Raw genomic sequence first — 12,458 nt, forward strand, 5'->3', positions numbered from 1 at the left:
ATACTTCACATGAGAAGACCCCTTTCCCATCAATGGCAGTTGTCCAGGTGGAAGTTAAAGATCATATGATACATTTCAGAAAGGGAAGAGGACAACACTGATGTCCCTCCTTTCTTAATAATAATTTTAGAAGGTTATAGAAATGTGTGAGCATTAAACTATTGCTGAGAAAATAATGGCTCCCACAGTTACTGCACTATCATAGCCCAACTTCTGGCCACCAAGAAATACGAGATCAAATTATTTGACATAAACCACTGAGGTTTCAGAAGCTACCAATCTGGGCCAGATTTGAATGGGTTATCTAGAGCTAAAAGGCTCTGTATCAGATTATCAATCCTCCAAGCCTTTCAGGTCTATGGAAAAAAACCTCTCAGCCTATAATTAAAGCATGCAATGTCACAGCTGTAAATTATGAATTTTGCTCACAGCTCTTTTTTAATTTGATGTGATAAATTAAACCATACATAGTAGACACTGATGCTTATTGTGAATGAAAGCTCTTAAGGAAAAAATATTGCTAAAGGCATATCTTTTAGCTTTCAGTTTAATTTATCTGCTTAAAAATCGTTTCCCTTTAATTTATTGTTAAATCTGTTTATTTAAAACTTAAAAACAGAAAACTGACTCGTATACAGTGAAGTTGGTAGGTAACTATGAATTACATGTCATTATGAAAGCGATACATTTGATTGGCTGGCAAAGGTTACAACTATGTAGGTATACAGTACAATTGTTCAGGCCAGGACTTGTTAACCAATTCATTTCCCTGAATCCATTGTGTTTTTGAAAAAGCAACAACCCCCATACATCCCAAACAGCAGTAACATCTCTTTAAAAGGTTCACTTCCTTTCTTTATATTTGAATCAAACAAAGTTTGTAGCTCAAGCACGAAATAGCTATTTGCCTACTTGTTAATGGGAAGTGGGAAGCTTTTCATGGTGAGCCTGGTGTAGTAAGACATGAAGTTCTGCAAAATGTAACAATTTTTTTTAAACAGTTTCTAGCCTTTGTTGTGAGTAAACTTTCCAAGTGCCCAAATGCAATGCCTCTTCTGACATGGCCTCTGTAGTCACTCACAGCTTTGCCAAACAGCAGCAGAGTGAAATTAATCCAATTGTGGTCAGGTTCACAGCTTCTAAATCTGGTGGGTGCCACACAACAGACAGGAAACTTACCAGCTTCATGCTAGAGATGCTGACAGCTCGCAAAGCTATGAAGTGCCGCAAAGGCAGGCTAGTGGTGGAGCTATTCACAGAGGACAAACAAAAGCAAACTACAGGAGGAGGGAAGCTAGAGCTGCAGCCACCTCTTTTCAACCCCTTCCTGCCGCAGACAGAGTGATGTGGGAGAAGGGTAGAATGGTAGAAACTCTCCTGCTTCCTCACAGCACCCAACATGTGGAACGAGCAGAGAGAGGAAGCTCCCTCTCCCCTCCAGCAGCTAGAAGTGGATGGAGATTTAAGCTTCAGGGTATCTTGAAGGTAGAACAAGGAAGGCACCCTAGTGTCATCTATCTATTCCTGACCTGACGCTAGTTTCCTCTCAGACATGGGATGTATCTCAACATCCATGCTGCTGTAACCCCATCTGTAATGTGGGCACGATAATTAAAGCTGTTTGAAAATTTATCTGAATGATTTTCCTATTAAAAAAATGCCCTTTTTGCAAAAACCAAAATTGTTCACAAGAATTTTTTTTCCATTTTGTCCACCTGGAAGTCTTGTCTCAGTTTCACTGTCTGCCAAAAGCTTTCCGAGAGGGCTGCCTCCCTCATAGCTCTGGGAGACAGAGGAGCACAGTGCCCAGGTGCTCAGCCTGCCCTGCAACTCCAGGAGCCCCAGGGCCAAAAAGCCCCAGTGCTCTGCCTCCCCACCTCTTTGAGCCGAACAGCCAGCCAGCCAACGTACTTTACCTCCCTGCCTCCCTCTCAGCTTTGGAACTGTGCGTGATGACTGCCTCCAGGCCTATAAACCTCGGTCTTCCAGGGTCTGCAGCTCTAGGCTCCCTGCTGTGGAACTAGGAGTGTGAAAGTCCTAGGATCCTCGGCTCTACCCTGGCTCTGTGGAAGGGAGCCTGGAAGCTGGGGCTCTCAGGGCTTCCACGCTCCCTGCCACAGATCTGGGAAGTCCTAGGACAGATTTCCAGGATCTGGTGCAGTCCGCATGGTGGGGCCGTCCCAGAGTCTCAGACCTCCAGAACTGTGGCAGCTTCTCAGTGAAACTGACAAGAATGTGAATTTCATTTAACAGCCGTGGGTCCTGGGGAGCAGATTTTGTTTTGCGTCAGTGTTTCCTAAACTAATTTTGGGGCGATTTCCAGTTTGCATGACATTTTAAAAACTGGTTTCATTCCAGTTCGGAAAAGCAACAATCTCCAAAACCAAATTTTGAAATCAGAAATTACGAACCAGAAATCCCAAGTTTCAGCCAGCTTTACTGATCATACTTTTTTACCTGCCCCCCCCGATCAAAAATTGAAAATGGGAGTGAAAGACTTAAAAACAATCAAAATGGTTATTTTAACAGCATCTTACTCCATTTTCAGTAATATAGCATCCATAGCTAGATAAAAAGGAATAACAACATAGCTTTGCAAACAAATATAATTATACTTCAAATAATTCTCTATTTGTCTTGAATTTGGCTGCAGCGTGTTTTTCTTCTTTTCTTTTTTAATATATTTTTAATTTGAAACTTCTATAAAGAAAATTAAGATTACTGTCTCAACCCTCCCCCCCAGCCAAATTCCCAAGGTTTTACAGTTTTGTTTTGAGATATTTTGTTCTTATTAATTATAATTTCTTCCATATGCTGGATAATTCTATACAATGCTCAATTTACTCCTGTCAATTTACAGCATTTACTTACAGAAACTAGTATATGCATGTGATGACGTGTCCACCCCACACAGGACAGGAAGGAGTTAAGATGTCCAGGTGGGTCAATTAACTTCACAGGCTGCAGGTGGAGGATGAGCCAGGGAATCATAGAATATCAGGGTTGGAAGGGACCTCAGGAGGTCATCTAGTCCAACCCCTGCTCAAAGCAGAGAATTGACTGCAAACAGGTTCAGCTGTGCAGAAATAGGTGGGGCTTATAAAGCCAGGAAGCTGACAGAGACTGGTGGGAGAGAGGAGTGTTTGGAGGCTGCAGAGATATGTAGGCTACAGTCACTGACTGGGAAGAGGGTTTGGCGCTAGTACACCCAGAGCATGGAGGGGAACCAGGAGTTGTAGGAAGCAGTCCAGGGAAGGAGCAGTGAGGGCTGGGAGAGGAAAGCCCAGAACTGCTGGACTGGAACCCAGCGTACATGGCAGGCCCGGGTACCCCTACCAGTCACTGAAGGAGTGGCACCTGAGGCAGTGAATGGGAATATGGGCTAGGATTGCTGAAGGAAAAACTTTGATATACCTTGAAAGGGAGGAACACTGAGTGACCTGGCCAGAGGGCTGCATCAGGAAGAGGATGCTACAGTTCCTGGAGTGAGAGAGGGGCTACAGATCAGAGAGACAAAGCGATGGCATGCAACCACAGGAATGGGCATTGCCCTAATGAGCTAATCCCCAGAGTGACCCGGAGGAGGCACCAGACAAGTGGTGATCCTGATCACAATGCAATATAAGAGTTTTATTGGAGAAGTGTATATTTACATACACTAATAGAATCTCTCCTTTCTTGCTCATATTTTTTATATTGTGCTCTCTTACCCATGTTCCCTGTTAAACAGAGAAGATGCTGCCTTGGTTATTGTGAACCATCTTTAGTGGAACTTTGGTCCTCCCTGAATAAAATATTGAAATGTATTTATGTATTATAGGTGAACAGTTAAGACTATCTTACAGTTTCCTCTATAAACCTCTGTTTCAGATACTTAAAACGCTAACAAGCCTTACCCATTTGGGCTTGCTACATGCTTACTATCTGTCTCAGATTTAAAGTTTTGGAAAGCTTGAGCAACAACAGTATTTCAAGAACCAGGCTAGTGAAAAAGAGTATCAGCAATGGCTAAAAAAAAAAAAAATACTACATTATTTTTCGAACTGCTCTAGTGCCTCAGGGTCGTCTGCTAGAAACTTGAGGCTTTGCAGCAGGAAAGTACGTAGGTCAGAGAAGTGTCTTTCATTATTCCCTTGAAAAACTTTTTGGCTTTGACAGTTACAAGCAGGGTGGATTTGATTTAAATCAAATTGATTCACAACTCAGAGACAGATGTAGGTTTCATTTTTAGAAGGTACACACTATACATTTTTAAACGGTGATTTATTTTGAAAACTTTTCAGATTAGTTTTACAGCTGTATAAGAAAACGAATGATTGTTTGGTTATTCCATTTACCAAACATAATTGAAGCAGATATTTGTGAAGTCATTGGAAGGTGAACTATCTCCAATTCAACAGGTTAATCATTAATTGAGGATTTTCTTGCCATGCTGTATTAGGAAGAGAACATCACCAGACAGACATTTAAATTGTTTTATTTAACTAAAAGAACAACATTAAGTATTCTGAATTTTTTCTTCAACAGCAAACATATAATATTTTAACAAAACAAGCATATGTCCCTAAATTCTCACATTTATCTCCAGACTACTTCTCCTTGTCCAGATGTATTCGGCCCTCAGCAATCTTCTATTCATTGAACTTTTTGAAACTTTGCACTTTTAGAGAGAGGTAAGGGATTGACTCTGTGTACACAAATTTGCAGAGGGACAATAGGGTTGAGGACTTATTTCTCACCTCTATATATTTATTTAAAAACATTTTTGCTGTTAACAAGCATGTTATCTCTGGAGACACAAATCCACAGTTTGAGAACGGCAAAACTAAGCATCTCTGATGGTATGTTCTAGACTGAGCATGGAGTCTCATTTGGTACATAGAAAGATTAACCTAAATCTATACAGAAGCCCCTGAAACACCATAAAATTGGGTCTCTAATCCATGAACTTTTGGAACTCATTTACAAAACTTTTCTTAAATATTACATGAATATATTAATTCCTATTCCATGATGAGATATCTTTGAGCTATAGTGTATCTTAATTAAAACTATCTTAGAAAGGTTGTTTCCTCAAATCATTTTATTTAAATAAAAAACAATTTTTTAAAAAAATCATTTTTATCCACCCTGGTTACAAGATGTAGGAAAAAAATCACCATTTCTACATGCTCTGTAGAAGTTGCTGGGCGCTTGCTTTTAATTTTCTGAATGTTCCAACTCCACTGAGTATGCTCTTAGTCCACAGTGAGCCTCTATAGTGTGTTTTCAAAAAGCTCTAGGCTGGACACAAGCAAAACATATCATCCTGCTCCTTCTAGCATTTGGAGTTAAAAAACACTGACTATTGTCAATATCTTTGCATTTCCAGCTCCTATTATTGAGCAAGATATTTTCAATTCCTATTCTACTTCTATTTTTCCATTTAAATGTATATATTACCATTTCTGAGTTCAAACTTGCAAAGAGTTACTCTTACATGTATGCATAGCTCCATTCAGTGTGACAACACATAGGAGTAACACTTAGCAGGACTGTGCCCTAAATTCATCAGTGGACACCAAAAAATACAGTGTATGTACAACACGGATGAGTGAACTTGGCTGAACATTATCTTGTGAACTTCCTGGCTTCTTCATTTATAATTCCTCACACTCAATGCATTAACAAACATGTATGTGTATATATACTTACGCACGCATGCACACACAGTATTACTATTCACTATTTGTACTGTGGAAACATCAAAAATGTACAAGGCTTTTTCTAAACAGTAAGACACATCATGGACCATACACCGGGTACAATCCAAACAGACAAAAAAGACACAGGGTGGGGGAAATCGGGCACAAAGCACAAGCAAAGAGATCATAGAATATCAGGGTTGGAAGGGACCTCAGGAGGTCATCTAGTCCAACCCCCTGCTCAAAGCCGGACCGATCCCCGACTAAATCATCCCAGCCAGGGCTTTGTCAAGCCTGACCTTAAAAACTTCTAGGGAAGGAGATTCCACCACCTCCCTAGGTAACGCATCCCAGTGTTTCACCACCCTCATAGTGAAAAAGTTTTTCCTACTATCCAAGCTAAATCTCCCCCACTGCAACTTGAGACCTTTACTCCTTGTTCTGTCATCTGCTACCACTGAGAACAGTCTAGATCCATCCTCTTTGGAACCCCCTTTCAGGTAGTTGAAAGCAGCTATCAAATCCCCCCGCATTCTTCTCTTCTGAAGACTAAACATCCCCAGTTCCCTCAGCCTCTCCTCGTAAGTCAATATGAGGCAGTGCTGGAGTCTGCTGCCCTGGGCCACTTCCTATCTTCCCCTTAGGGTGTACCTGACTCTGTAGAGTCCTCTGACTCTTGGGGTAGGTATCTGGCGGTGGCCACAGCCACTCCTCCGTGCACAGGTCTGTTGGTGATGGCAGCAACTCTGGCCAATTTTTGGCGCGGCCAGGATTCTCCTCAGGCTCCAACTCCCGGAGCAGGTGGAAGGAGTCTGTCTCCTCCAGCCACTTGCCATCAACTGAGCTGCTGGGTTCAACCTTTACACTTCCTGTCCCGCTCATTGACTTCCAGAGGGGAGGGTGAGACCACTCTGACTTTGCCCACCCTAGTTTAGCGATTGGCTCCTCCCCCTCTGGCTCAGTGGGAGGCCACTCTGCCTCATCACATGAAGGAAGACAGTAAAAGACAACCACAAGGGTATAAACATACACATTCATAAAATCAAACTGAAATTCATGTTCAAACACATTTCTAAACTGTCACACTTCATCTCCAAAGTGACTTTTGAAAATGTGATTTGGCTCTTAAGTAAGCACTTTTAAAAATTGTACATGAAATACATAGATGTAGCTAATTTCTTGTAGATGTAGGGGAAGAAGTGGATTTTCAGGGAGAATCTCATCAAGATGTCTAGTGTCTATTAACTAAAATAGGAGGGATTTTTCCATCTTGTAAATATAATCTAGTCAATATGAATGTCTAAGCTTATACATTTTTTAACTTGCAGCCATTTCTTCCTCCTGAATAGATTTAAGTTCTTGAATTGCTTGATTCATGCTTTCACTGCAATAGGGTATGCTCATGAATCTTGTGTGTATAATATATATAATGCACACAAAAAGTTGAGAGGATTGCTTTGAAAAGTACACATAAAATACATGAATGATGTAAGAGTAAATTTTTTGAAGCTGTTTTATTTTGTTTTAAATGGAGGTTACTGACTGTAACTGAAAGTTCTTCAAGATGTGTGGTCCCTCTTTGTATTCCACATGTGGATAAGCATGCATACCATGCCTCTGAGTCTAGAAATTCTAGCAAGCAGTGTCGGTTGGCTTGCACATCATGTTCCTGACCGAGGGCGTAAGAGGCAGTGCTGGCTGATGCCTCTCCAATTCCCCTTCTTCCCATGAATCCAATAGGATCCAAAGCAGAGTGGACAGAGGGCAGGTAGGGGAAATCAGACAGGGACCACACGTCTCTAAGAACTTCCAGTTACAGTAACCTCAATTTTTTCCTTTGAGTGCTGGTCCCTATGTATATTCCACATGTGGGTGATCGGCAAGCCGTGCTCAGACTGGAGAGGGGTGCGAGGAAGCTGGCAGCAAAGATGCTTGCAGTACTGCAGTTAGCGCTGCTGCATACACATCAGAGGCCTGAACTAGTGCATAATGTCTAACAAACATGAATGGAGCTCCAGGTCGCTCTGCATACGTCTAGCATTGGACTGTCCTACAGGGATGCTGTAGAGGTGGCTTGTGCCTCGTGGAGTGTGCCCTGACTCTGTCAGGTTAGTACACATACCTCCTCCTTTAGCACTTGATGCATCTAGAAACCCACTTAAAGATTCTCTGAGGGGATATTACTTGACCTTGCGATCTTTCTACAATCGAGAGAAAAAGTCTTGGTGATTTTCTGATGGGTTTGGTCCTTTGCAGGAAGAACATCAGAGCAGAAGCACAAGGTTTCAGAAAAAGGACAGGTAAGTGGATACTTTGGTTGACCTGGAATTCAGAAATAACCTTGGAGAAATTTAGGATTGAGGCAAAGGGATACTTTTCCCCTGTGAATACCATATGAGGAGGGTCTGCCATGAGGGCTCCCAATTCACTCAACCTCCTGACCCAAGTGATAGCTACTAAAAATGCAACTTTCATGGATTGGTGGGAGAGAGAGCATGTTGCCAAGGGTTCAAACAGTGATCTGGTGAGTGCTGACAGGAAGAGATTGTGGTCCCACTGAGTTGCAGGTTTGACCACTGGTGGAAAGGTCCTGACTTGACCCCTAGTGAATCTTATTGTAGTTGGGTGGGCAAAAATAGAAGTCTGTCTATTGAAGGAAGGCACTAATCACTGCAAGATGGACCTCCAGCAAACTAATGGAAAGGCCTGAGTTTTTTCGAACCAGTAGATAATCTAAAATGACCGTAATATCTGTAGGGCCTGGGGAAGGTTGACTATGCTACACCCAAGTACAGAAATGCCTCCGTGCACCTAGGTAGCAGGTCCTAGTTGAATCTTTCCTGCTTTGGTTAAGGATAGCCTGAATTGGTGCTGAACAGGAACGTTTTATTTCTGATGCTCCTCCTCACAGCCTGTTGTTTGGATGGGCAAGTCTGGATTGGGGTGTCTGATTCTGCTCCCTTTCTGAGTTAGGTGGTCTGGAAAGTGGCAGATCCTAATTGGGGGGAGGGGTGGACTAACATTTTCAGGAGCTCTGGGAACCAAAACTGCCTGGGCCAATTTCGTGCTAGGAGAATGACTCTGGGCCTGTCATGGTGGATATTCCTCAGAACCAGTAGGAAATGAAAGGAAAGGCACATAACAGGAGAGCATTGCCCTGGGAGCTGTGGCCCATAGCTCCTTTGGAGCAGTACAGGGGAAGTTTTCTGTTAATTTGCGATACAGAGATCCCACTGAGTGAATATTTCGCTCACATATGAGTTGTGAATTTCCTACTCGTGGGTCTGCAGAAAAGTGTCTGCTCAGATTGTCTGCTAACGAGCTCTGAGCACCTGAGAGGTATGTGGTTTAAAAAGCGATGCAGTTTTTGATGCACCAGTTCCAAAGCCTGACTGCTTCCAGGAAAAGGGGAAGAGATCTTGCTCGGCCCAGTTTATATAAAAGACCATGGTGATGTTGTCTGACATCACTTGGTTAGGGAGTGAATATATATGCAAGAAAGACTCTTCAAGCCAGGCAGACTGCTCTCAGTTCTAGTATACTGATTTGCAGTATGGCCTCCCAGGGGGTCCCGGTACCTTGTGCAGTGTGGTGGTTCAGGTGAGCACCCCACCCCAGAAAAGAAGCATCTGTTATGATGGTGGCACTAGGGGTGGGAGTGTTTGAAGGGAATGCCCACTCATATTCTCTGGGCTTGACCACCAAGCGAGGGAGGCAATGACACTGGCAGGAACAGTCACTCTTGAATTGACGTGATCTTTGTCTGCTGAGTAGATTGATCAGAGCCAGACCTGTGGACATGATAGATGAAGCCTGCCAAACGCTATATGGTCTGAAAGTGAGAGGCATATTCTGATCATAGTTCTTGGTCTGCAAGTAATCTGTACTATCATGCTGCTTGTGAAATGAAATCTTTCTTGGGAAGGAAAGCTGTTGTGCAACAGTCCAGTGTTGCTCTAATGAAGTTTATCTTCTGTTTGGGTGATAAATTGGATTTTTCTTTGTTTATGCAGACACCTATGGCTGGCAGAAGACAGAACAGAGGCTCCATTGTTGATTTGACCTCTTGGCAGGAGCAACCTACCCATTCATCCAGATATGGATAACGCGAACCCTGACACATCACTTGTGCTGCCACCACAGAGACAACTTTTTGTAAAAACTCTGGGTGCTGTTTCTAGCCCTAAGTGAAAGACTGAACTGGAAATGTTCTTGGCCCATCAAACCGCGGGAATCTTCTGTGGGAGGGATGATTGTCTACATGAAAGTACGCATTCTTCATGTCAAAAGCTGCAAACCACATTCCCACCTCTAGGGAGGGAATTAATGATACTAACGTAACCATGCTGAATTTCGACTTTCAAATAAAGATGCTTAGTTGCCAAATGTCCAGAATGGATCTCCATGATCTCTTTTTTGGGGACTAGGAAATAGGGGGAATAGAACCCTCTTCCTTGATACTGAGGTGAAACGTGCGCTCTATCACCCCTCGTTGTAGGAGGGAGTCCACTTCTTGATGAAGAATCCCCTCATAAGAGCTGACCCTGAAGGGGGACTGAGAAGAGGGTTTGTGAAGGAAAAGGGAAAGAAACTCATTGGAATACCTTTGATGGACAATTTCCAAGACCCAACTGTCTATCATGATCAAGTCCAATTGTGGGTGACAAGTGTGAGATGGCCCCCCAGTATAATGGGAGAAGATGTGGGTGGCATTAATGGTGATAGGTGTGTCTCAACTGAGATGTCAAAAGTAGCCCTTTGCAGGAGGCTGGGAACGGGTAGAGGTCATGGTGGTAGAGGATGCAAAGAAGGCAAGGCCTCTGTACCCTCTGACATTTCTGAGGAGGTTTGGCTGGACGCTGGTAGTAGAACACTTGAGGAGGGGGTGGCCTTGGCCTATAGGTTTGTCTTTGGTGTTTTCTACTTGGGGACAGAGTGTAAATCCCCAGGAGGCATAGGGTCAATCTCAAGTAATTTAATGAGTCTAGGAATATCTGTTTTCTCATTGAAGAGATTCAACTTTTTGAAGGGAAGGTCCTGTACAGTATTCTGGACCTCCCTGGGGAAACCCAAGACTGTAGTCGGGAATCCCTCCTCATGACCATACCAGTAGCCAGGCCTCTGGTTGCCATTTTTGCTGCATCCACTTTCATCTGAAGGCATGTTCTTGCCACTAACTTTCCCTCTATGAAGTACTGAAATTGGCCTCAGGGGAAGCTTGTCCTTACAATAGTTGTTCAGATCATCTTTTACGAACAAAGCCTGATAGTTAGCAATATGGAATTGCAGGCCTGTAGATGAAATGACCTTTCCCCCCAATCTCTTTGAGCCCTTGTCAGTTGGGTAGTCCTTTGATGTTGCAACCTACCCCTTTCTGTAGCTGCTGTACAACCAGAGTGTTGCAGGGCAGGATGGGAGAAAAGAAATTCAGCTTCCTTGATGGAGACATAATAGCACCTCTTGACTCTTTTAGGTGTGGGAACACAGGATACTGGAGTATGCTAGACCAAGCTAGCCTGCTCCATGATGGCCTCATTAACTGGAAGCACTACCTTACTTGGGCCTACAGGTTGCAAAATATCTAAGAGCTAGTGGTGGGGGTCCTGGATGTCCTCCAGTGTTACCTGGAGGTTACTAGCAATCATGTACAATCGCTCCTGGTACTGCCTCTGATTGTCCAGTGGGGAGAGAAAGGAAGGAGTGACTGCTTTGTCCCAAGACAAGGATGAGATTTTCCCATCGGTATCTGAGTCAACATCCACCTCCTCATACTCCAATGGATCTGGTTGGTGCCAAGAAGATGTGTTTAAATTTCTGGACAGGCCTTTGTCATCTGCCATAGGGATCCCCTGGGCCCCAATAAGGCCAAAAAAGGGTCAGCTGTTTGTGGGTGACCCCATGGCATCAGGTACCAGCAGACCCTGAAGTCCTATTGGGGGGGGGTAACATCTAGGTCTCCTTGACCTACTACTGGTTAGTGCTCAGCTCTCTCTGAGGAGGTGGCAGAGAGGTCAGACTATGACTCATCCAAGTCTGAAAACTGCTCCCTTTCCAATGGTGGGACCATTGGTTCTGGGACACTTCTATCTGATGGTCAGAGATGAGACACTGAAGTAGTTTCATTCTCCAGAGTAGTAATGTCCCTTAGGCGGGCCAGACCAGAGAGGATGGGAGGCTATGGATAAGGAAGGAAAATAGTCACCGGTATGGTATATGTCACCGTACATCCTTGTGCCCAGAGTGTTCCGACACATCTCAGGAGGTAGACGAGCAAGGTTGTACAGATGACGAGTCTGGATCTGCACTCTTAGATGGAATCAGTAGATGACGGTCCTTGTGTTTTAGAGTTGGAGTCACCAACAGACCTGGCTGATCTTTCCTTTTGCACACTTTATCCTCCAGTCTGGGGGGTTTCAGTGGTGCTGTTGTCCTTTAGGATCTGCATGCAAAAATTCACCCAACCTCAATGGTCTCGAGGAGAGATTTCATCTCTTGTGAACAGTCCTGGACTGGAATCTGTCTCTTTAAGCATGAGACCTCACCCTACTTGCATGCAAAGCTCTGAGGAAGAATCCTTGGGCTCAGGAGCTGCAAACTCAGCTACGAAGTTTGTGCTTGGAGAGGCACCACTTGTATGTTGAGGCTGATGTACAGGGTGGTCTCTCGGTCCCAGATTAGAGTGGGGCCTCAGCCTTCTACGTAAGGTGCTTCCTTAGCTGAAGTGCACAAGCTTCATGAGTTCTTAGTGGAAATGAGTGAAACACTGCACTTCGC

Source organism: Eretmochelys imbricata, chromosome 1, assembly GCF_965152235.1.
Source record: "Eretmochelys imbricata isolate rEreImb1 chromosome 1, rEreImb1.hap1, whole genome shotgun sequence".
Taxonomy (NCBI): Eukaryota; Metazoa; Chordata; order Testudines; family Cheloniidae; genus Eretmochelys; species Eretmochelys imbricata.